Raw genomic sequence first — 25114 nt, 5'->3', positions numbered from 1 at the left:
TTTTTAAAATAGCTTTATTTAATTTGTATACTATAAAATTCACATTCAATTGTACAATGCAATGCCTTTCTGTAAATTTGCAGAACTGTGCAACCATAACCATATTCCAACTTTAGAACATTTCCATTGACCCAAAAAAATCCCTCCACCCATTTTCAGTTACTCTCCATTCCCATCCACAGCCACAGGCAAACACTAATCTATGGTGTGTCTCTACAGATTGCCTTTATTGGACATTGCATATTAAGAAATCATACCATATGTCATATTTTTTACCTGACTTCTTTCAGTTAGCATAATGTTTTTGAAGTTCATCCACCATGTGGAATACATCAGTAGTATTATCCCATTTTGTTTATCCATTCACCAACTGATACACATTTGGATTGTTTTCAGTTTCAGATTACTATAAATAATGTTGCTATAAAAATTAATATACAAGAATTTGTGTTAATATATGCCTTAATTTCTCTTGGATAGATACCTAGTTGTAGAATTGCTGACTTATATGACAAATTTATGTTTACCTTCCCATGAAACTGCCAAATTGTGCTCCAAAGTGGCTGACACATTTGACATTCCCATAAGAAAGGATGAGAATTCTAGTTTCTTCATAATCTGGCCAGTATTTGCTTGTGAAATGGTATCTCATAGTGGTTTTAGTTTGCATTTCCCTAATAACTAATGATGCTGACCATTTTTATGTCCTCATTTACCATTTGAATACCTTTGCTGGTGAAATGTCTAATAAAATCTTTGAATTTTTAAATCTTTACATTTTTAATTGGGTTGTTATATTGAATTGTAAGGTTATTTAAATTTCTGAGATACACATACTTTATCAGACATATGATTTGTAATTATTTTCTCAAAGTCTCTGGCTTGTCTTTTCATTGACTCACTGGTATCTTTTGAAGTGTGAAAGTTTTTAATTCTCATGAAGTCCAATTTAATTTTTTTTCTTTATGGATTATAGTTTTGTTGTTGCGATTAAGACATATTTGCCCACTTTAAGTTCACAGAAATTACTCCCGTGTTTACTTCCAAGAATTTTATGGTTTTAGCTCTTACGTTTAGTTCTATCATCCATTTTAGTTAATTTTTATGTATGCTGAATTCATTACTCTGCATGTGGTTATCTGATTTTCTCAGATAACACCTCCATAGAATTGCCTTGGCATCACTGGGAAACATCTTTAATCACCTTTAGAGTAATCAAGCACATATTTTTGTTGTGGTTATTGATGTTGTTATTAGAATTACTCTTATTATGATTACGCCCAGCTTCTGCTAGCATGTAGTATCCTACCTTATGTCAGCACAGGGACCTTACACAGACTCATTAGTGTTGTCACCTGTGGTTTCTATTTAAAATGCACAAAGCCATTCAAACAACTAAGTCACCTACCCAATTTCTCTTCCAGAGCTAGAATAATCTTTGATTTATAATTCTTTTATAATCAAAAGTTATTCATCTGACACAAACACTATTCCCTAAGTATTTAAACTTGTTTTATACATTCAAATTATAAATGGTGAAATAAATACCCAAATTATGTACATGCCAGTACACACACACACACACCTTACTGCTACATACTGGATACATAACAGGATATACTGCTGTGTATCCTGATATTCTTTTCACTCAAAAATAAAGTATGAATGTATTTCCATGTAACTGGTATTCATAGACATCATTTTTTGTGGCTTTGCAGTGTTCTATAATGTGTAGCTTGCAATATAATTTTAGTAATTTTCTATTACAGGGTATTTCTCTGGCATCAGTGTCTACATGCCACTCTTTTAAAATAGATTACATTCTGATATCTCTTCAATCTTCAGTTCAATATCCCAGATATAATTTCATAAAGCCTAAAAATTTGAACAGAATGCCTTTACCTTGCTACTCTTTTATAATTGCTTTACCTATCTTGAGATTCAATTATCATATTTTCTTGTATTCAGGACAAGTTGACCAAGCTACTACCTAAATTGTCAATTGATAACTCAGAAATAATGGAGTATGCATCAGTCAGTTCATACCTATCTCATACTTTTTTTTTTTTCTGTACGCGGGCCTCTCACTGTTGTGGTCTCTCCCATTGCAGAGCACAGGCTCCGGACGCGCAGGTTCAGCGGCCATGGCTCACAGGCCCAGCCGCTCCGCGACATGTGGGATCTTCCCGGACCGGGGCACGAACCCGGGTCCCCTGTAACGGCAGGCAGACTCTCAACCACTGTGCCACTAGGGAAGCCCTCTTATACATTTTTAAAGTGATCTTTTTTATGGGGGGACTGAAAAGCGACATTTTAGAATACTAGAAGTAACTTGTGCTAGTATTGCTATGGCTCTGATGTATTCAACAGTTTTCAGAGTTAATTCTTACCTACTCTATGTCTCAAGCTTTGACACATAGGCACTAGTCAAAGTGGACTGGTTATTACCTAGTCTCATAATTTCATATGAGTTACACATTATGGATCATGTGTAGAAATGTATACAATAAATATCTGAATCTCATAGTTTGTTGAATAATTAGGCAGTGTGGATTCAACCTCAACAGACAGCTATAGTTTCAAATGTTCTTCAAAACTTACTTTTCAAAAGAAGAAATGTGTATTTGCACACACACGTGTGTACGTTTATCATATGCACATACACAGAATGACAGGATGACAATGAGAACCAGTCACGGTTTTAATTTCTTCAAGACTACTCATTGGATTTTAGAAAGGTAAGGCAGGTCAGCTGTTACTAGACATTTAAAAAACACTTGAATGACATTAGTTTTAAAGAATGTTATAAAAGTGTCCTCTAGGGTAGATAAGAAGCAGCTTATCGCATTAAAGCCCTGAGAATTGTGCAGAGCTGGGTATTTCTCTATGTTAGTGACTATACAAAGTAACAATTATACAATTATAACACCCAGATCACCGCATCAAAATTTTTCGTTTTATGTCAGTGTTTTCACTCTTTCTCTGTTCATTTCTGGTTGCCTTAGAAGAGAACAGTTATTCTTTGTCAGGTTGAGGGCATTCAAGTGAACCAAAAGGTCAATCTAATTAAAAAAGGGAAAGAACTTCAAACCACGGGGGGAAAAAAGATCCAGCTAAATGCCAAGGAATTTATATTACTGAATGCATGAGGTAAACAGTCAAACAATGAGATGAATGCACAAAGGTGTCAAAGAGAAAAAAACAGTGGAGTCTCTGACCTTTAAATTAGTATTAGTTTTTGTAAATTAAATGATATTTATTCCTTGAAAGAGAAACACTGCACATTAGAAACATCTAAAAATACAATTAATTGTTATCATGTCTTAGTTTTGGAAAGCTTTATTTTCCTCCAATGATTCACAACAATATTTATAAACTATTGACTAGAGAAACTAGATTAAAAGGTAGCAACTTATCTGAATGATTCTTCCCAAGGATACTGTTAATAATTTTAATTTTTAGTCTTTGCAAAAGCTATCCATCATTTGGAACTGCCCCCCCAACCAAAGTATTGTTCAAAACACACTGATAAAGTTTAGTTAAAGCTTTACAAGAATAGATTTTAAGCTCTGTGGTATTAATGGTTTGCAAAGCAAAATAGAGAAAATACTATATATGGACCCTTTCACTTTATTTTTTTTTTCCCCAAGCCATTTTTTTAACCAACGTGGAGCCATCCGGTAGTGAGTATATAGTACAAATTTAAAAGTTCAATAAAGGATGAGGGTGCATTAACTAAATTATTAGTTTGACTACATTGAAGTCTCTCACCAAGTGCTTTTAATGCATTTTAACCATTTAGTTAGATGTTTCATAGCAGAAGTCTATTAACAATCACTAGTTCACCAAGGATTTTCGTATCATGGTGGATTGGAAGTGAGACATTCCATTAATAATTTCATCTCTTGTTAAATCTACTCGACCAAGCATACAATACCTCAGATCAATCTTATCATCAACTTTTTTTTTTTTTTGGCTTATACTTTAGAAAATCATAGGAAAAAAAAGTCAATGTCTCTGCAATTGATCATCTCTGGTATTACCTGGCTTACCAATAACCTAAAATGTCCTTTATGTTTTCCTTAGCTAAATCATTTCTATTTGAAAGAAAACTGAGGATCCAGTTTCCAGGTAGTAGTTTTAGGCTCCTGAACAGATTCTGAGGCGAAACATTTCTCCTATTGCTTTTATCCTTTTCCTTAATGGTTAATTCTGACTGTAATTGTCCTAATTTCCTAGGCTAATACCATAGTTCCCCACTATGACTGGCACTCAAGCCCTCAGCACTGCACACTTGGTTAGACCCTGGCAAACTAGGTAGGTCTTGCCAGGTTCCTTTGCTCCAGTAACCCACACACCTGCACCTTCCTATTTCTTATGCAAACATCTCTCAGAATCCTGGGTGCTGCTCACCGAGTTGTTCAATGTTTGATAGAACCATGGATTTGCCTCTGCTCTGACTCACACCCCGGATAAATCCTAAAGGTTTTATGATTGCTTGAATTACAATGGAACCCACTTTATCTCTTACTTATTTGTGCCTTGGAGCTACTGATCACCAATAAGAACAAGCCTCTGTAGTGGGATTAATTAGTGCCAAACCAACCACGTATTTAGGGAGTGGGTTTTGGCCTAGTTCTATCTATCATATCACTTTCCCTCTGGGTTGGTAAGTATTGTCAAAGTGTTAGCATATCTTCTGATGATGATTTCAGTTTTAAGGCATAACCAACTGTCACTTTCACTAAAAATAGAAAATCAATCATAATGTGATTAACTGTGTGTCTGCATTTAGACCTTGTCAGTTACTCTCTGCACTATACACCTTATGTGAAAACATTTCTCAGGGGGCATTTTTCACAGGATTTACTATCTTTCATGCCAACGAACAAAATCAAATTCAGAGAATTCAAAAATAATTTGAACAGTGATATATTGACCATGTTCCTTTTTTTATTTTGGAATTAAATCCCTTTATCTTTGATAACATATTATAAAGTTGAGGACATGTGTAATTTTCAAAGATAGAACTATGCCTGTAAAACTATATTATATATAAGCTAATGCAAGCATGGGAAAACATGATAAATTGGCTGTATCTCTGTAAAGTTCTCACATACAGAATACTTTCTTTTAATGGAAATCTGTTGAGATTTGCTTGTCAAGCCCCAACCTCTGGAGAGCTTCTAGAGCCAGTTCTTTGCTGTGAAAGTAGTGAGAGATTTAGATTTCCTTTCTGAACAGGATTAAGTCAGTGTAGGCCTCAAAAAAAAAAAAAGCAAAATAAATAAGGAGGCAGAATCTCTGGGTCTGATTTGTGGTAAAGTAGAATGATATATACATATATATTTTTTGTATACCAGAGTACCTGTGTAGTGATTTTCTATAAATCTTTATTGATGGTCTAAGGATTCACTATGACTTGTGAACTGTAAAACTGTCCTAGAGAATTAAAAGCCTTGATGACTTGGAACATAATGTTACTCTATCTCCACTCACTGTGGCATGCCTTACGATCCTTCCTCGCAGAAATTCTTATGGGATATAACAGTATTCCCTGACTACAATTCACAATGCAAGTAGAGATATGAATCCATGATGTTAAGATAAGAATATATCAATAGTTTTAATTTTTCAAGAGATGCTAATTTTTGGAAGGATTCTGAACATGAAGCAGGAATACAAGGATGCAAAGTATCAACTTCCCTTGAATATTTTCTCTCATGTTTTATCTCCAATACCACACACACATTAGGTAGCCAATGTTTATTTTTTGTGTGAAATGATTGTTAATGTTTTCATCTGGTCCACAGACTTAATGCTGTCAAGCTCCAGACTTGACTACTCTTGGAAAGTTGACTCACATTGTTAGTAAACAGAAGCTAAAATGTGTAACAGTGGTGATTTTTACCTTAAAATCTACCTCCTGAAGAGCACTAACATTCTGTTTAGATAAGGCACTGGGAGAACCAAATTATAATTTGTCAATCTCTTGATAAGTATGGGCCAGAGTAGGGGGAATTGGTATTTTAGTGCACCGAACTTGCATACATCAATGCCATTTGGAATGTGTTTCTGATACAAGATACTATTGACTCTTGGGGTATAGAACCCTCAGTTATGGGCAGTTTGGGAAAGCACTCCTAAGGACACTTTTTCAAAGTCTTTTTTTTCCCCTAAGCTTCTACACCATCATGCTTCTCCCCCCACTTTATTTATTGATATGTATTCTTTCTTTAGATGTATTAATAACTTTAAGATTGGACCCAAGTCTTTCCCTATCTTGGCACTATTTAGCCTCCTAAGGAAGTTGCCTCTCCCTATCATTATCATTTATTGTGATTACAATTAAATTCATATATCCATTATACTGATGGTCTCCCTATCACCTTACTGCCACCCTACGTCTATAATTTTGTGCTTAAACATACGCATTGCATTAAACATATGCATTGTTTAACATGTGCATGTTAAACATATGCATATGCATCTGATATCATGATTTCTTACCCCAGGCAATTAATTCTAAGCTCAAAGCAGGAAAGAGTAGCAAAATTTTCTATTTTTGTCACTTCTGTTCCATAAGCAAGATGAGGATATTTAACACTAAAACATTAATTGTTGATAAAAACATCACTTTATATCTATAGGAAGCTACCATGTAACATTAAATATTTTAAAAAGTTGTACTTACATTTCTTCCTGAACTTCCTTTGCTTAATACACACACAGAAACCCTCAAGAGACCCAAAATTTTTTTCTCACTTATTAAGATCTGATTTTTCTTTACTATTTATCTACATTTATATGTCTACTACAAACTGTGTCACACAGTGGGTGTGTTTTACAGTTATATGAGAGACTGACATTTTACAAATGGAGAAACTAAGGCACAGTAGAATTGAAGAACTTTTTAGGGTTGACAATATGCCAATAGTACAAGAGTAACATATTTATTTGTGTTACTCCAAGGTTATAGTTTATTAAAATCATAGAGTTCTAGAAGTATATTCTCTAATTTCTAGAATGATATATCTAACTTTTCTTTTTCAACCTCTACCTAGTTCTCAACCTATAGAAATATTTTGGAAATGCCTTAATAGATAATAAGGAATTGTCACGTTTTATACTCCTAGACCTGCTATTTCTTTGGAATTTTAACTAACCTACAATCCTTGCTTATTTTTCTTGCCATAAGTTCTTCAAATAACAGTCAGTCCTTGGCTTTACTTATTGTCGTTCACAGTGAATCATGTTTGCAATGATCTTAGAGCTTTTTGGAGGGATACCATTCTAGACATACAGAAACTGCAAAACTGAGGTCAAACTCTCTGGGATCTCCAGATAAAAGGATTGTAGATCCACATGTCTCTTCACTAAAATGTGCACCAGTTTCTAAACCCCCTTCCGAGTTTTTCACAAGTGATGGGGCATAGGGCTGATTATTACTACTTTAAGAAGAGGAAAATAATATTGCATTTTCCATGGGCCTGTAAATCAGAATTCTAAATGTACTAAGGACTAGTTTTATCCCTATCATAGCAAATACATAATACACTGAAACCAGCATACATTACTTCATTTATGTTATGGGTAGCATGAAATTATTACTATTATAATACTAATATCCTTTCAAGGCATACACTGAATGATATACTAGCTTCCTGAATTTCCCTGAAAATGGTATATATAATTTAAAATTATATAATTTAAAATTCTATACAATAAGCTTACTTTATTGATATTAGCACTTAAAGATCACTCAGAGTAATCTAATGATTACAGAAATTTCTGAAAGGTAGGGTAGAAAAAAGTATTTTTAAACAAAGAAATAGGAAGAAATATATAAAATGTTTCATTTCAAACTTGCATTATTTTTCTAAGTATGTTTCCTTTTAGGAAAGCAGCAAATGCTGAAAAAGATGAGAGTATCCATAGCATTCATGCATTTAATAACTTACTTTGATTTAAAGAATTAATACTGGCATTGTGCTAATAAAGAGTCACATTGTACTGCATGTATATATTTTCCTTTGTTTGTCAAAGATACTTTTTAAAAGATAGACAATAAGACTTAGCTATAAAACTAATTTGGTATAATGAGAAAACAAAGGTAATCTATTTTCCATTGATATTTAATGTGTAACAAATATTAAGGTAATATCATTAGTGCTGACAATATATTATTATGTTATTCCGGCCTTTTAGAAAAGAATAACAATCTGGGAATTCTCTTGTGGTCCAGTGGTTAAAAATCTGCCTTCCAATGCAGGGGATGCAGGTTCGATCCCTGGTCTGGGAATTAAGATCCCACATGCCACAGGGCAATTAAGCCTGCGTGCGCTACAGCTCGCGTGCCACAACAAGAGAGCCTGAGCACCCCAGCTACTGAGCCCCTTCTCCCTGGAGCCTGCATGCTGCAATAAAGAGCCTGCATGCCACAGCGAAGATCCCACATGCCACAACTAAGACCCGACGCAGCAAAATAAATAAATAAATGACTAAATATATAAATAAAATTTTAAAGAAAGAATAACAATCTAAAACTTTCACAACATTGCACTAAATTAGTGACTTAAAACATCTTAAAGGTTTAAGTTATGACTGTCATATTTCTAGGCAAGACATTATAGAGGATGGCAAAGAGTAATCCAAGCTTCTGTAGAATAATCCATAATTTCTATATATCTATAGGAATCTTAAAGTAATTTGACTGGGGCAAAACCCAGCTAAATCTCTTAAAAATTAATAATATATATTAATTGACTGAAAAGAATGGCTTTTTTAAAAAATGCCTTTGTAATTCAATCAAAATGATAGGAAATGTGACAGATAAATAGTTGTACACATAAAAATAGTTGTGCACATAAAAAAGTGAATTTTCAATTGTTCTTTAGTATGTGAGACATTCAAGAGATTTTTATAACGATGATTAACATAACTGGCAAGTTCCAATTTCTCTGTTTGCAAACAAGCAGCTTGCATTTTGAATTAGAGATGTTGGTAGAGAAATAACAGTTTTGACTATGAAAATCTGCTAATTAGAGCTGCTACTTCATGCTCAATGCATAGAAATTGCATAACTACTGCAGTGAATTGATATTCTCATACCACAGAACTTCACAAAGATATCAAAGAATGTAATTCATAACTTAGTACTTCTTAAACAGCTACTACTGAATGAAGAAAACAGCTGAACAAGATAACAGAAATGTTGTTAGGAATATATACAAAGAATGAAAAACTAGGTGTTTTTAAATTATGATAAAAATTTCAAGTGCATAAGGTTTCTTCTACTAGATATATAGAATTATCAATAAAACAGTAATATTTTTAAAAAGTAATCCTGTACCATACCAGAAATAGGTATAAACTATTAAATGATAAGTGGAAATATTAACATAAAACTTTGGTTAGGGTGAAAGTATATATTATATCTATGAGTGTATTAGAAAAATTATCTACAGAAATTAGCTGCTGTAACACCTGTGCTAGTATTAACACCTGCACTTAGTATAGGGATATATAACTATATAACAATATATAACTATCTTCTACAGGATAATATTAACTTTAGTTTTCTATCTATAATATCAATAGCAGTTAATATTTTAGTTATAATAACATCATCATCATCAAAATAGTTAACAACATTGATTGAATCATTTATCATAAAAACAATAAGATGTAAAAACTATTATTATCCCTAATTAATATAAGAGTAAACTGAGACATAGAGACATTTAGCAAGTTGATCAGTGTAATAGAACTAATAAGTGATAGACCCAATGTATAAATTTGGCAGTTTAGAGCCATAAAAGATCTAATACAAATGATTTAGCACAAATTCCCATTATTTGAAATAGCAGCTGTAGCAAGGCAAAGAATATGCTAGTGGCCCCTTTTGTTTCGCCCTTAGTCAGGGACTTTTGCAGTCAACTATAAACTTAAGTGGCAAAGTAAAGGAAAAAAAAAACAAGACTTTGCTTAAAAGTCACATATCATTGAGTACAGATTTCCACTTTCACGTATGGTTAATGAATTATCTTGCTTCACACGAACAGCGTACTATCTTGCAAAAACAGACTTTAAGAGTAATAATCAAATCTAGTAAACAATGGAGTAACAGCTTTGTAACGCTGAAATAAAATCACTGCAAGTATGGAATTCACAGCCAGTAAAAATATCTTTGAAAAGTAAAAACTAAATAAAAATAATTTTAGATGATTAAAAACTGAGATAATTCACTACCAGAAACCTGATACTACACAAATACTAAATCAATGTCTTCACACAGATGAGCAATGATCCCAGAGTGAGATATACAAATGCAGGAAAGTAAATAAAGAGCAAAGAAAATACTATAAATAACAAATATAACAATGTTTAAAATATATGCATAATTTAATGCATGGCAAAAATAGCAAAGAGAGAAAGTCAGGGTAAACGGAGTTAAAATGTTCCAAGGCCATCTGATAAATGGTGTCATTACATTATTATAAGTCAAGGATGCATATTATAATATATGGGGTAACCACGACAGTATGCATTCTGCTAGAATACCATTAGCAAGACCTCTTACACCCTAGATGTGAATAGACTATCCTAGCTCAGTTTACTCAGCTGTAAAGGAAGATAGATGACAGAAGACTAAGGATACCAATGGGCAGCATCAATAGTGCCTCTTTGGTGGGAATTTTTGCAAAAATTCAGGGACAATTCTTTGGCCTACCAAGTGAAGACTTAGGTTTGAGGCAACACATTGGAGTATGGAAACAACTTTATCTCAGAGGCTGTAGGCTCCATATAAGAAGCCTTGGGCATAATTCCATATCCCTGCAAAAACACAAAACAAAACAAAGCAAACAAAAAACCCTCTTTACAAGTAATTCAACACACAAGGAATACCGAAGCTCTGTCTTCCAACCTGATATTTATAAATTAATCCATCTTCCCCAAACCCTAGTCCAGCTGCCGGAGGTTTACTAAATAGTCTGACAACTGAAATACTGCTATCATAGGGCTCTGCTAAGTGAAAAAACAGCTAAGTGAAAGTTAACTCAAGGTCAATTTCCCATATAAAAAGAAAGTTTTGTTAACTCAGTACTCACAACTATGAAAAAAATAGTAACAAGATGAAAATTAAAATTCACAATCCATGGAGAAGACAACACAGAGAGAAAAAGAGGGGAAAAAACCCAGTGGGACAAAGAATAAACAAATCCTAAGATACTATATATAAACGCAAATTAATAAGTAATTGGGTTAAATGCAAATAGGCTAAATGTTTAGGTAAAACTTGTAGAGTGAGTTCGAAAATAACAATACCTGTCGGTTACAGATCAAGATGGCAGAGTAATAGGACATGGAACTCACCTCAACCTCCATCCCCCAAACACATCAAAATACATCTACGTATGGAACAATTCTCACTGAAAACAAACTGGCAGAAGGACCCCTGCACAACCAAGGCTATAACAAAGATGCACACGTAGTTGCATCAGGTCAGGAACTGTGCCTCTGGGTGGGGACTCAGAGGAAGAGGGAGATTACAGGGGTGGACATCTCCCTGGAAAGTGAGCAGTTCAAGCCAAAGATTAGAAACTCCAAACACAGGGTCCTATGTGGGGGAGACAGCCCCCTTGTCTGGTTAGAGGATCACTGGGACTAATAGAAGGGGAAGCCTGGACTCTGCTCAGGAGTACACACACATAGACTTGCCCCTGAGGCAAGGTGGAGAGAGATCTGCTCTAGTGCTGGTAGGGTTTCCTGTGACTGCCTCCTGGCTTGCCCCAGCCCAAGCCAAGCAAATGCTCTAGACCTGCTCACTCTGTGTCACAGTGAGGGACTGGATCTGGGGCAGCCAAGACCAAGGAAAAGACTCGACTGTGGGACACAGAGGCAACCCAGTTCCGGGGCAGATCCTGGCGGGGGGAGCAGCAGCTATCATTGGCCCTTACTCAAGCAGCTCTGTAAGCTGATAGGGCGGGAGCGGGGTCACTGGAGAAAAAAAACAGACATGACTTTCTTGACATAAGAGAAGCCATTTTTGGCCTAAGCCATTTTGTCATCTAAGCCTAGCCACAATGCTTGCCCTTCAACTGGTCTCAATAATAAATGATCTTAAGGGAACAAAAAAATGTAGAAACAAATGACAATTATCAGGCAAGAGAAATAACAATAGCAAAGATAAAAATATCAGTTGTAAAAACTACCAGTTCTCTTTCAGTGGTAAAGATTAGCCTGAAGTGCTCAACCAGCAGATCGACTGGAACCTAAGGGATGATGTCGACATTTTCTGACCCTTGTGACTTCAGTCACCTAAAGCTTGGACTCTGTCAACCACCCGAGCCACTTCATGAATATGCCCTTAGCTTAAAACTACCCAGATTTTGCTGTTTGGGAGACACTGCCTTGGGAAAGACCCCTGGTGTTCCCCTTACTTGCTGCAAGTAATAAATCCTTCCTTTTCCCAATCTTTGGCTTGGTTGGGTCTTTTGGCTTGACACCCACCAAGAGGCAAACCCACTTTTCAGGTAACAGCTCCAGTGAAGCAGCCCAGATTTCTGATACTAGACACTCAACCACAGCACACCCCTGATACATTGCAACAGGCCACCTGCACTGCAGAGATTCCACACAAGGATGGGGGCAGCAGAGGCTGAAGGTAGTGATCAGCTATGAGGAACGAAGGGGACTTACACCAGAGGTTGCATCTGTGCAGAGTTGTGGATGCCTGCACAGGCAGTTCATCAGAACTGTCTGCAGTGGACACAAGCCAAGAGCCCACACAAGCCCCACTTGCATCAGCACTCCCCCTCTTTGGATCGAAGGTCTTTATTTGGGGAAAGGGAAAACACACACACTTAAAAGGGACAGAGACAGCTTAGGCCTGACTCTCAGGGTTTCTGCTCCAGCAACTTGGGATCAGACCCCACCCCCTAAGGGCAGTGATGGCCACTGAGCAGTCCTGCCTCACACCAAGCATCAGCCCTAGTCCCTCCACCTGCAGCCCAACCCTCTAGCAAGGTGAGAGCTGTCAGCACACTCTGAGGAAAGAAGTGACTTGTATCCATAACAAATCCAGCTTCCCCTACAAAGGCATTAGAAACATGAAGTCTGTATTAGGATGTGCCCACATAAGATCACCCCTTCAAGATCACAAGATCAAATGTTTCACCTAAATTCATAGAGGCAAAGAATGTTAAGCAAGATGAAAAGGCAGAGAAACAACTCTCAATTGAAAGAGCAAGAGAAAACCCCTAAAAAATAATGAAACAGAAATAAACAATTTACCAGATAAAGAATTCAAAGCATTGGTAACAAAAATGTTTAACTGAATTAGGGAAAAGAATTGATATACACAGTGAACACGTTAACAAGGAAATAGAAAATATTAAAGAAGACCCAATCAAAAATGAATAATTCAATAGCAGAAATAAAAAACATACCAGGAGGAATGAAAAGCACACTAAGTGATACAGGAGAATGCCTTAAGTGCCTGGAAGATAGGATAATGGATCACCCAATCAGAACAGCAAAAAGAAAAGCAAATTTTTTAAAATGACAACAGCCTAAGAGATCTCTGGGATAAAAGTCAGCATACCAACATTCACTTGTAGGAGTCCCAGAAGGAGAAGAGAGAGAGAAGGGGATTGAAAATGTATTTGAGGAAATTATGGCTAAACTTACAAAACTTGAAGGAAGACACAGATATCCAGGTATAACAAGCACAGAGAGTACCAAACAAGATGAACACAAAGAAACCCACACCAAGACATATAATTAAAATAGCAAAAGTTAAAGACAAAGAGAGAATTCTACAGGCAGCAAGAGAGAAACAAAGAGTCATATACAAGGGGACCCCATAAGGCTATCAACTGATTTCTCTGCAGAAACTTTACAGGTCAGAAGGGAGTGGCAGGATATATTTAAAGTCCTGGAAGGGAAAAATCTGCAACCTAGGACAATCTACCCAGCAAGATTATCATTTAGAATAGGAGGAGAGATAAATAGTTTATCAGACAAGCAAAAACTAAAAGAACTCAGCAATAATAAACCTACCCTGAAAGAAGTATCAAAGGTACTTCCCTAAATGGAAAAGAAGCAAGAACGTATAGGAAAGGGAAAATTCAACAGGAGAGGCTATTATATAGTTAAGATTGAAGATCATTTAAATAAGCCAGTACATAGATTTAAAAAACTGTAAAAGCAACTATAACTAAAATAAACAGTAAAAAGATAAGCATGGGGGCTTCCCTGGTGGTGCAGTGGTTGAGAGTCCGCCTGCCGATGCAGGGGACACGGGTTCGTGCCCCGGTCCGGGAAGATCCCACATGCCGTGGAGCAGCTAGGCCCATGAGCCATGGCCACCGAGCCTGCGCGTCCGGAGCCTGTGCTCCACAATGGGAGAGGCCACAACAGTGAGAGGCCCGCATAACGCAAAAAAAAAAAGATAAGCATGAAGATGTAAAATATTACATCAAAAACACAGAATGTGGGGGAGGGAAGTAAAAAATATAGATCTTTTAGAATGTGTTTGAACTTAAATGTCTACCAGTTTAAAACAAGTAGATGTAGTTATAGGTCAACACACATGAACCCCATGGTATCCACAAATTAAAGACCTATAATAGATTCACAAAAACTAAAAAGAAAGGATCACAAGCACACTACCACAGAATCAAACCACAAAGAAAAAAGAAGAAATGAACAGGAAAGAACTACAGAAACAACCAGAAAACAAGTAATAAAATGGCAATAAGTACATAACTACCAATGATTACTTTAAATGTCAGTGAACAAAATGTTCCAATCAAAAAACATAGGGTGGCAGATTGGATTAAAAAAAAGACACACACAAGACCCCTCTATATTCTGCTTACAAGTGCTGCTCACTTCAGTGCTAAAGACACAGACTGAAAGTGAGGGGAGGAAAAAAATATTTTATGTAAAGGGAAACAACAAGAAAGTGGGGGTAGCAATACTCATATAAGACAAAATAGATTTAAAAGTAAAGTCAAAGATAAAGAAGGGCATTATACAATAATAGAGAGCTCAATACAAGAGGAGAATATTACACTTGTTAATATATATGCGCCCAACACCTGAGCACCTAAATATACAGAGTGAATACTAACAGACATAACGGGAGAAATTGACAATAACACAATAATAGTAAGGGACTTTAACAGCCCACTTACATCAATAAACAGATCATCCAGAGAGAAAATCAATAAGGCAACAGTGGTCTTAAATGACACAATAGACCAGTTGGACCTAACATATCTATAGGACATTCCATTCAAAAACAACAGAATACACATTTGTTTCAAGTGCACATGGAACATTCTCCAGGATAGATTGCATGATGGGCCACAAAGTAAGTCTCAACAAATTTAAAGATAGAAATTATATCAAACATTTTTTTCTGACTACAGAAGTATGAAGCTAGAAATCAACTACAGAAAGAAAAATGGGAAAATAACAAACATGTGGAGACTAAACAACATGCTACTAAAGAACAAATGGGTCAATGAAGTAATCAAAAAGGAAATTAGAACATACCTCTAGACAACCAAAACTGGAAACAAAACACTCCAAAATCTATGGGATGCAGCAAAAGCAGTTCAAAGAAAGAACTTCATAGTGATAAAGGCCTTCCTCAAGAAACGAGAAAAATCTCAAACAACCTAACCTATGTCCTAAAGGAATTAGAAAAAGAAGAACAAACATAGCCCAAAGTCAGCAGATGGAAGGGAATAATAAAGTTCAGAGAGGAAAGAAATAAAATAGAGATCAAAAAACAATAGAAAAGATCAATGAAACCAACAGCTGGATTTTTGAAAAAATAAATAAAATTGATAAACCTTTAGTCAGGCTCACCAAGGAAAAAAAGAGGACCCAAATAAACAAAATAAGGAATGAAAGAGGAGAAATAGCAACTGATACCACAGAGATACAAAAAAATCATAAGCGAATACTATGAAATTTTATCCTAACAAATTGGACAACTTAGAAGCAATGGACAAATTTCTAGAAACATACAACTCGCCAATACTGAATCAAGAAGAAACAGATAATTTGAACAGACTGATTACTAGCAGTGAAATTAAATTTGTAATAAAAAAAACCCCTCTCAACAAACATAAGTCCAGGACCAGATGGCTTCACAGGGGAATTCAACCAAACATATAAAAAAGAACTAATACCTATCCTTTTCAAAATATTCCCCCAAAATTGAAGAGGATAGAACACTCTCAAATTAATTCCACGAGGCCACAATTACCCTGACACCAAAACCAGACAAAGGCACTACAAATAAAGAAAATTACAGGCCAATATCTTTAATGAATATAGACGCAAAAATCCTCAACAAAATAGCAAACTGAATCCAACAATACATAAAAAGGATCATACACCATGATCAAGTTGGATTTATTCCAGGGATTATTCAACACTCACAAATCAATGTGATACGCTACATTAACAAAATGAAGGGTAAGAAAAATCACAAGATCATCTCAATAGATGCAGAAAAAGCACCGACAAAATTCAACACACGCTCATGATAAACACTCTCAAAGTGTGTAGAGAGGGAACGTATCATAACAAAATAAGGGCTATTTACAACAAACCCACAGTTAACATCATACTTATTGGTGAAAAGCTGAAAGCCTTTCAGCTCCAAACGTCTGTGATTTCATAAACACAGTCTACAGATCTGCACACTCTCATACCAGCCAAGTATATACATTCACCATTCATTTCCTGGCCTCCTATAACACTTTCACTCGACGCCTTTCAACACTTCATGGTCCCCCTACATTCCTGGAACATGGAAATAGTGTTCTACGCCTTTCAGAGTTACTGAAATATTTTATTGTTTTTAAGAGTATTTAATTAAATGAAAGCTGATCAGTTCTTCCAATAATTTACAGTATTTCATGAGGATACATCTATCCACTCAAAATCAGTCATTGTGCATAATCATTGCATACTGTACTGTATTATGTGTATGTATAGATCTAAAAATTATATATTATCCCTTTTAATATTCAATTTGTTGTTCTATGTCATCTAATGCATATTTACTACACAATTTACTGATATCTGACTTTTTCAAAGCAATAGTGTTACAATTAAATTGAGGATTTAAAAATGAATATAACATTCCCTTACACAGAGGGAGCATATACATTAGAAGTTAAAATGGATTCATCAACCAGGGATTCTGGTTTCTAAGTAAAGCATGAATGAGTTGTTTAATAGAGTAATGCCATATTTGTAGTACCTTAAAAATCTCCTGGTGTTAAGAAGAATTAATGTACTTATATGTATTATCCATAAAACTCATGCTTTTAGGGCTTTTTTCTTAGAGTAAGAGAACCATACACATTTACATTGAGCTTTGAGAGAAATGTGGCATTATTCTCTCATTTTGCAAAGGAAGTAAGAAACCTTCTCTGATTAATAATGTTAAAATGCATTGTGTCTCAAAGAAATGCAAACATGAACTGACTGTGAAGGTGTGGCCCCACTACTGTCCTTGTAACGTGGGACCATTTTGAGAGTTGATGAAGCCCTGTGTCACTAACAGATGTCAGGTATCGGCAGCAAACGTGCCTTGAGTTTAAAGGTTTCATTCTTTACATAGATGGTTAGATAAAGCAAATTTCTAACCTACTATTTCAAAGTCACTCTTCCTCTGCAAATGTAAGTTTCCACATCTGCAAAGTGAGGGTATTGCACCAGAAAGTCTCTAATATTTCTGTAAACTCTAATTTTCTATGAGTCTAAGTACATGAATAGTTGTAATTCAAGCATCTTAAGGTGACAGCCTGGAAGAACTGAGGCAGTTCAGAGAGGGAGGAGATGACTTCTTGATGGGAAGATTACGTCAATGATGTGGGTCTTAAAGGGCTCTGAGAGCCACTGTCCATGGACAGGCACATTTTAAATCTAAGCAAGGTCACAAATTTTGATGAAAAATATTTCTATTTAAAAGTATTAGAAATAAGCTTGGAAAGGTAATTTGAGTGGGACAAATATGTAATGATATTTGAGACCTAAAAGGAAACAGGTACTAGAGAACGGTTGTACGATTTGATAGAGGAGGGGCTACAAAATGAAACAGTGTATGGGAAAAAGAAATACATAAACTTTTTCAGAAGTTAGCTCCATTTTTGGCCCTGCTTGTTCATTCAGCACACAATGAAGGAATAAAGAAATGAATAGTAAGATTTACAGTTTATAAGATACAACCTTGCAAATTGAGTGCGTAAGGGCAGGTAAATAATTTTCCATACTTTACAAATCTTTTTTTTCTTTTCACCTAAACAAGTGATGTGAACCTAGCAGGTATTCAATCAATATCATGAATTTAAAGATGAATATAGAATATGTATACACAGAAGGAAAGAAATAATTAACAATATTAAAGAAAAAGAAGGAAAAAATCTAGCTTTACTTCTTAATAAGTATTCTTAGCTATTCCTTTAAAATATCTAAAAACAAATGCATTTGTGCAATTTTCCTCAAAAGTAGAATAATCCTTACATTAACACAACTTAATGAGTAGAATTTATGAAATATAACCAATGAAAAGCCAGTGTTTTTGGCAAAACCTATTTCACATCTATGGCAATAGCAATTTAATTTAACAAATATTATTGAAGTACAGTCTCAAATATTTCAACTACAAAACAATCAGTATTAGTACATAAAGTATATAAAATATGCAAACCAACATCAATAGGCTAACATGCTCATTATTTACATAGTATTTAAAATATCCAAACTAATGTCAATAATTTGTTAAGAAAAAATATCTTTTTCACAACTTTATATTCATGTTTGTATAAGATACCCAATTATTTCTTTTCTTTCAAATGAATTTTAGCATAGAGCAAAACAAACTATGACACAAATTAAGATATCATCAAACAAAATACAGTGCTTCACTTTAAGTTACATCAAAACAGCCATTGTATATATAGTTACAGTCATTTTATGTAGGATCTGAATTCATTTTATTTCCATCCTGCTACACAATGTAGCAGAAGTCAAATGTAACATATATGATACTACCCATCAGACAATATTCCTAATATTCATAAAGCCTACTGTTTTCTGCTCCAGTGGGGCAATGAATTAATTTAAACTGAGTGCATCTCAACATAAATTTTGAAATGCCTTTGCTATTTTCCTTCTATTAAAACTTGCTATAAAATAGATAACTAATAAGAACCTGCTGTATAAAAACATTAAAAAAAAACTTGCATGAATTAAAAATTCATTAGATACCAAGTGAGTTACTGTAAATTCTCTTTAACCTCTATTATTTTATGTAGTTTATATTCATTCACCTTGATTTATACAAATCATTGGTATGTTGGAATTCATGAATCATCACATCCTATATAAGAGTATATTTTCCTTCATTCTATTATTCCTTTATGATTAAAACATTGCATTATGAAATATGAGAAATATTACTGGCAATGTGGGTTTTGATGTATACATCTTATTAAGCCCAGAGGATGTCAAGGCATTTCATGGTGCTGTCAAGAGAATGAAGGATATAAAAAGGCCAAATATGAGCAAACTAATGAAAAGAAATTATCTTTGCCTCCCTTTAAGAATTAACTTATTTTTACCTTTATTCCTTTTAGTAGTTTAAAATTTTTGCCTTAATCGTATGTTTTTGTACTAAGATTCAGTTTTAGTTTTTATGAAAGACTATTTCTTTAATTTATAATCAAAGAGCCAAATATCTATTTTCTATCTAGTTAGCTATTAATCCAAATGAACTTGTGCCCCTTATTGTTTAATTATAATCCTAAAAAATTTTATATTGTTTTGTTTTATTTTTAGACACTTTTGAACTCTGCACGTGTTCTTCCTTTTTCAGGGCACAAATATTCCCAGACTAAAACTGATGTGTAATCTGCACTATTTTCTGAGAAACACTGCATTGTTTCATGGAAGATATTAAAAATCAGACTTAATCTGGTTCATAATTTTTTAAATTTTGGTTTAATAATTTTACCTAGATTTTTACCTTCTGACACCTAAAATACAGAATTTAGAATTCTAAGATTTTAATTTGATTTTACTATTTATGATTAATACTTAATAACCTAATTAAGATGACACTTATTTAAGTCTATGTTTTTTCACCATTTATCTCCATTGCTTTAACTTGTAAATGTAACAAGTCAAATTCATCCTCTTTCTTAACTTTCCCACAGGCAACTCAAATTCAACATGTTTAAATATGAGTTTTTAATCCTCCTTAATAATCCTTGTACTTCAGTGATCCATGTCCCCATTAAAGTCATTACCTTCCATTCCATTTTACCAACTAGAAACTTGAAATCATGTTTTAACCCCATTTCCCTTCAATTCCCATGGCTATTTGACTAACAGTCCTAGGAACTTCAAATCTTAATTATCTCTTTAATCCACAGAGTTTCTTCGACCTTTATTGCTAACATACTAGTCCATGTGCCATTATTTTCTGTGTTTATTTGCAAAAGACTCAACTCAAGTCCCAGCACTATTCTAAAAACTGAAAATTCATTTTTTACACAAGCATTAGAATGATCCTTAAAACACACACACACACACACACACACACACACACACACACATACATTATTCCCAGGCTTAACTTTTATGTCTGACACTGCCCTTGACATAAGGATCAAAATACAACCCTGGACAACCACATCCAAGCTTTCTTCATTCATCTCCTGGAAAGGTACCCTTAACTTATCTCTCTGCCCTCTAGCAACACAGGCATTATTTATTTGTTTCCAACACAAGCTGTGCTCTTTTTTGCCTCTGGGCCTTTGCACTTATTTTTTCCACTATCTAAAATGCTATCTATCAAGTTGACTCTTTATTAATTAACCACAGCTACCAAGGTTTATTGTTAATAACAGGAAGCTCCCTAGGTAACTACATCAAGAGAGATTAAGTATCAGCAAAGGTAATTGTAAGAGCAGGTGTTTCAAAATGTGGCCATGGAGGAAAACCTCCCAGAACAGAACAGAATCAACCCATTAGGAAAGCTACTGTCCTGGAAAGAAGAGCTTAAGAGTAGTCCTTAAGAATTAGTTTAGTTCTTAAACTAATTAAAGTGTCAAGAATCCATAATCAAACCCATGCAATTATTGCCTCCACTGCAAATGGCTCTTGACTCTCAATAAGCTGAAGAATACCAAACCTTGTATGAGTCCATTTAAAGGGTGGAACCAATTTACATCTAAACCCATGTTGCAATAAAGTCCATGGAACGTAGCACTGGCTCTCTATTTTTTGTTTAGTAAAGAACAACACCCTACAAGGAGAGTGGAATGTGGAGTCTAATCCCCTCTCCTCTCTCACAATCCTGGTCAGAGTTATTGTCTCACATAAATAAATTTGCTATACTGAAGAAATTAACAAAACATTATATATCAACTGAATTTCAATAAAGTAAAATTTCTTAAACGTTGAAATAAATAAATGAATACTGCTTCATGAGAAAAGGTGAGAAATTATGGAAGCATCAGATGTTGAACTTAGATTTACCAGTGGTATTTTAAGTCATTAATTTCAAACAGTTCTGAAGGTCATATATCTCAGAGTAAAATGATGGTAATGTTGTGTACCTTCTGGGGTTGCTTGGCATATTAAAGTCAGTTAGATGACCAATGAATGGTAACCATTATTATTTCAATCAGTGAAACATCAATGAAACATAAGTTCTGGCATTAAAAGGAATGCAACACCGTGACCAGTTAGTCTAGTCCTCATTGTCTGGTAAAATGCATTTCTAGACCATATATACCTTCAAAGCATCACCATATGTATTTCAGCAAAAGATCTGGACATACACAACTTATCTTTAAAAAGACTTCAAAGGTAATACCAGGAATGTAAAACCTATTATGGAGAAACCTGGAAATACCATCTTAACCAAGTGATAAAGGGTAAAATTAACAGTAACAGTTAATGTAGATATTATAAGAAGGTCACTAGTCTCTGTGGTATCCTTCCTCAAAATCCACAAGCCCAGTCTAATTATGAGACATGGCAGATAAACCCACACTGAGATATTCTACCACACCAGTATGCTTTAAAAGTGACAAGGCAAAAATAAATAAATAAATAAATAAATACAAATAAAAACAAGGAAAGACTGAAAAACAATCACAGGTTGAAGGAGACTGAGAATGATGACCAAGTGAATCATGGTATCCTATACTGAATCCTGGGTCAGAAAAAGGATATTACTGAAAACACTTGTGAAATACAAGTTTGTAGTTAGCTAATAGCATTGCATCAATGTTAATTTCTTAGTTTTGATAAATATACCAGATCATAAGAGCCATGAACATTAGGGATGGTTGGATGAAGAGCATACAGGACCTCTCTGAACTATTTTGGCAACTCTTCAGTAAATCTAAAATTATTTCAAAATAGAAAGTAAAAAAACAAAAACATAAAGAAGTTCTTCTTTATCACTAATTGTGACCTGAAGTTCACCTTACTTGTCTTTTGCTTTCTGTCTTGTTTTATATTGCTTCCATTTTTCTAGAATATAACTGCATTTGACAAACCTTTCCTTAGGGTTCTTTGTAAGATTTCTGACTTCTAAAAATTGACTGGCAAAGTTCAAAAAAACTTATACCCTGATCATCTCTTGAGGCTGCCAGTGTCATTCACATCCAAGATCCTTGACCTACAATTCTTCTAACTAAATTTCTACAGTGTTGACTGCCATTCAAAGAAACATAAATACCATCCTCTGAGAACTGTATGCGCTATATGGAGTGAAACACTCTCTCTCAAAATGATTCAGTTTGTTTTAAATTCTTCATAAAATAAGAATAGGGAAAAAAGTCTGATATTCAGGCTGAAATATTATATTTATTTCATCAATACAAGTCACACTTATGACCCCATCCCTTACTGTTCATTGTATATAGAGAAGTAGACATAATGCAGCAGAATGGAAAAAATAAAATTGGCCATCCTATCTGCAAGTAAATTACAGGATAATATTACACATAAGTACCAACTTTAATATGCCATGAGTCTAGGTATCCTGGTATACACTGATTTCCAATAATTGTAACAAATGGTGCTTTTAAGTTTTCCCTTCACTATTAATACTAGTTGCCTTTAATGACTGGCTAGGGCATTGAAAAGAACTAGAAAAGTTGTTACTTTCATATAACTAAGTTTCCCCTGACATTCACTCTTATGCCTGATCTATACACTAAGCACTAAATGAGTCCCTGACTTTTGGACAACTCCCTCTCCAAATGTTCACTCATAACTTCCATTTACACAAAAAAAGTTACCAAGAAGTGAATTGGTCTTATAGACTTATCCAGCATGGCTGTTTCTATCTTAATTCTACTTTTATGCTTCTTTATTATGTATCATATTATCTAAGAGTGAGGTATAAGCCCTATTTCTGGGTCAGAGGCAGTGGTAAGTAAAGGGTAAAAGGATGAAATCCAGAACCAAAACAATCAAGACAGATATAGTGGAGAGGTGGTAATAAATGGCAAGTCAGTAAAGTGGTACAGATTAGGAAGTTTGAAAACAGTAGAGGTCAAGAAGGAAATATTGCTCAAAAACCATCTAACATTCAGATATGAAGAAGTATGCCTAAAATGGAGATCAATTCTGTCAGTCAGATAAGGTTTTGGACAAGAGAATCAGATCTAGCACACAGGAGATTAGATGACCTCTGGTTCAAGAAAAATCTGACCTCACATGTACACGATTTTTACTACATCCTGCTGGAATAGGATTCACTGAGTATGGCTAATCAGGTAAAGCAAAGTCCAGTCTGCTTGCTGAATTGAAGTAATTCTCTTTTCCAAACCCATATTCTGAAATACATAAAGTTATTTATGTATAAATGAATATGTACCACATAAATATAAATTTATGTACCACAAAATGTAGTCTATTTGTGCTTTTAGCTTTGTCTTTGACAAAGCCACCAAAAATACCCAATTATTTATCCTTAAGTCGACAAGTCTTTTAATTCTTCACATCCTTCTATGGTAAACAGAAAGGACATCTACCCACAAATATCTCTGACATTCATCCCCTTTCCTTTATGTTACTGATTTGATTTCACCTCTCATCATTTCTCACAAGAAATTTCAATAACCTCTTAAATGTTTTCCTTATTAAATTTATTTTCCATATTTAATTCATTTCCAGAGCCTGGCATGATCATATCACCCATAGTCCAATAATCATTGACTGCTTACAGGCTGAGCTTACCCTTTTGAATGAAAATTGTAGATCCTTCCTGAACAGCCTATAACATATACTTTCCAGAAAATTTGCCTTCTCATACAGACTTTGTTGACCTATATTAGATCAAAATCTTCCCCACACTCTAAATATTTCCCCATATCTATACAATTACTTACCTTGTTACTACTCTAAAAACTTCTCCTTGCTCCCACCTCCAGTTGTGAAAAATCTCACCATCCTTTACAGTTCCGTTTACGTGCCACTATGCCTTTCAATCACTTAACAGCTCCTATCAAATGTTTTCTCAGCCTCTATGTTACTGTACATGATATTTATATTCTTACATGACACAAATATTGGCTTTCTTCATCAACTGATTATCAGCCATCAAGGTGAGGAGGCCTCTTTGGTTAAGCTTTGTATAACTCAATAGCTACCTGAATTGAATAACTGCTTAAGAATTAGGTTGAACAATTTGGACGGACATTAGAATTTGGATAGAGGACCAAGAGAAAAGCAAACTAAGGAATAAATGTAAGGCAAGACTTTGTAAAAAGAGAACAACCCCTAGAATAGACTATTCCATAAAACACACCTAACTTCAGCAGGGAAAACTAATTGCTAATAGATAAAACAACCGATTTTTAGTACCTGACACTGAAAAAAATTATCTGCTTCCTCTTGTTGCTCAAAATGGTGCTCCTCCTTTAACTAGCCAAAGATTCTCCACATGTGACCCTCAGGAAAAGTTATAAAAGTTTACTGTCGTTAACCATTATAGACTGGAAACTACCTAGAGGTGCTGCTCTTAACAACAAATTCCCTAGATGAATCATGT

This window comes from Monodon monoceros, unplaced genomic scaffold (assembly GCF_005190385.1).
Source record: "Monodon monoceros isolate NGI ecotype Baffin Bay Population unplaced genomic scaffold, NGI_Narwhal_1 Super_Scaffold_21, whole genome shotgun sequence".
NCBI classification, from domain to species: Eukaryota; Metazoa; Chordata; class Mammalia; order Artiodactyla; family Monodontidae; genus Monodon; species Monodon monoceros.
Note: the sequence above shows the minus strand (reverse complement) of the source record.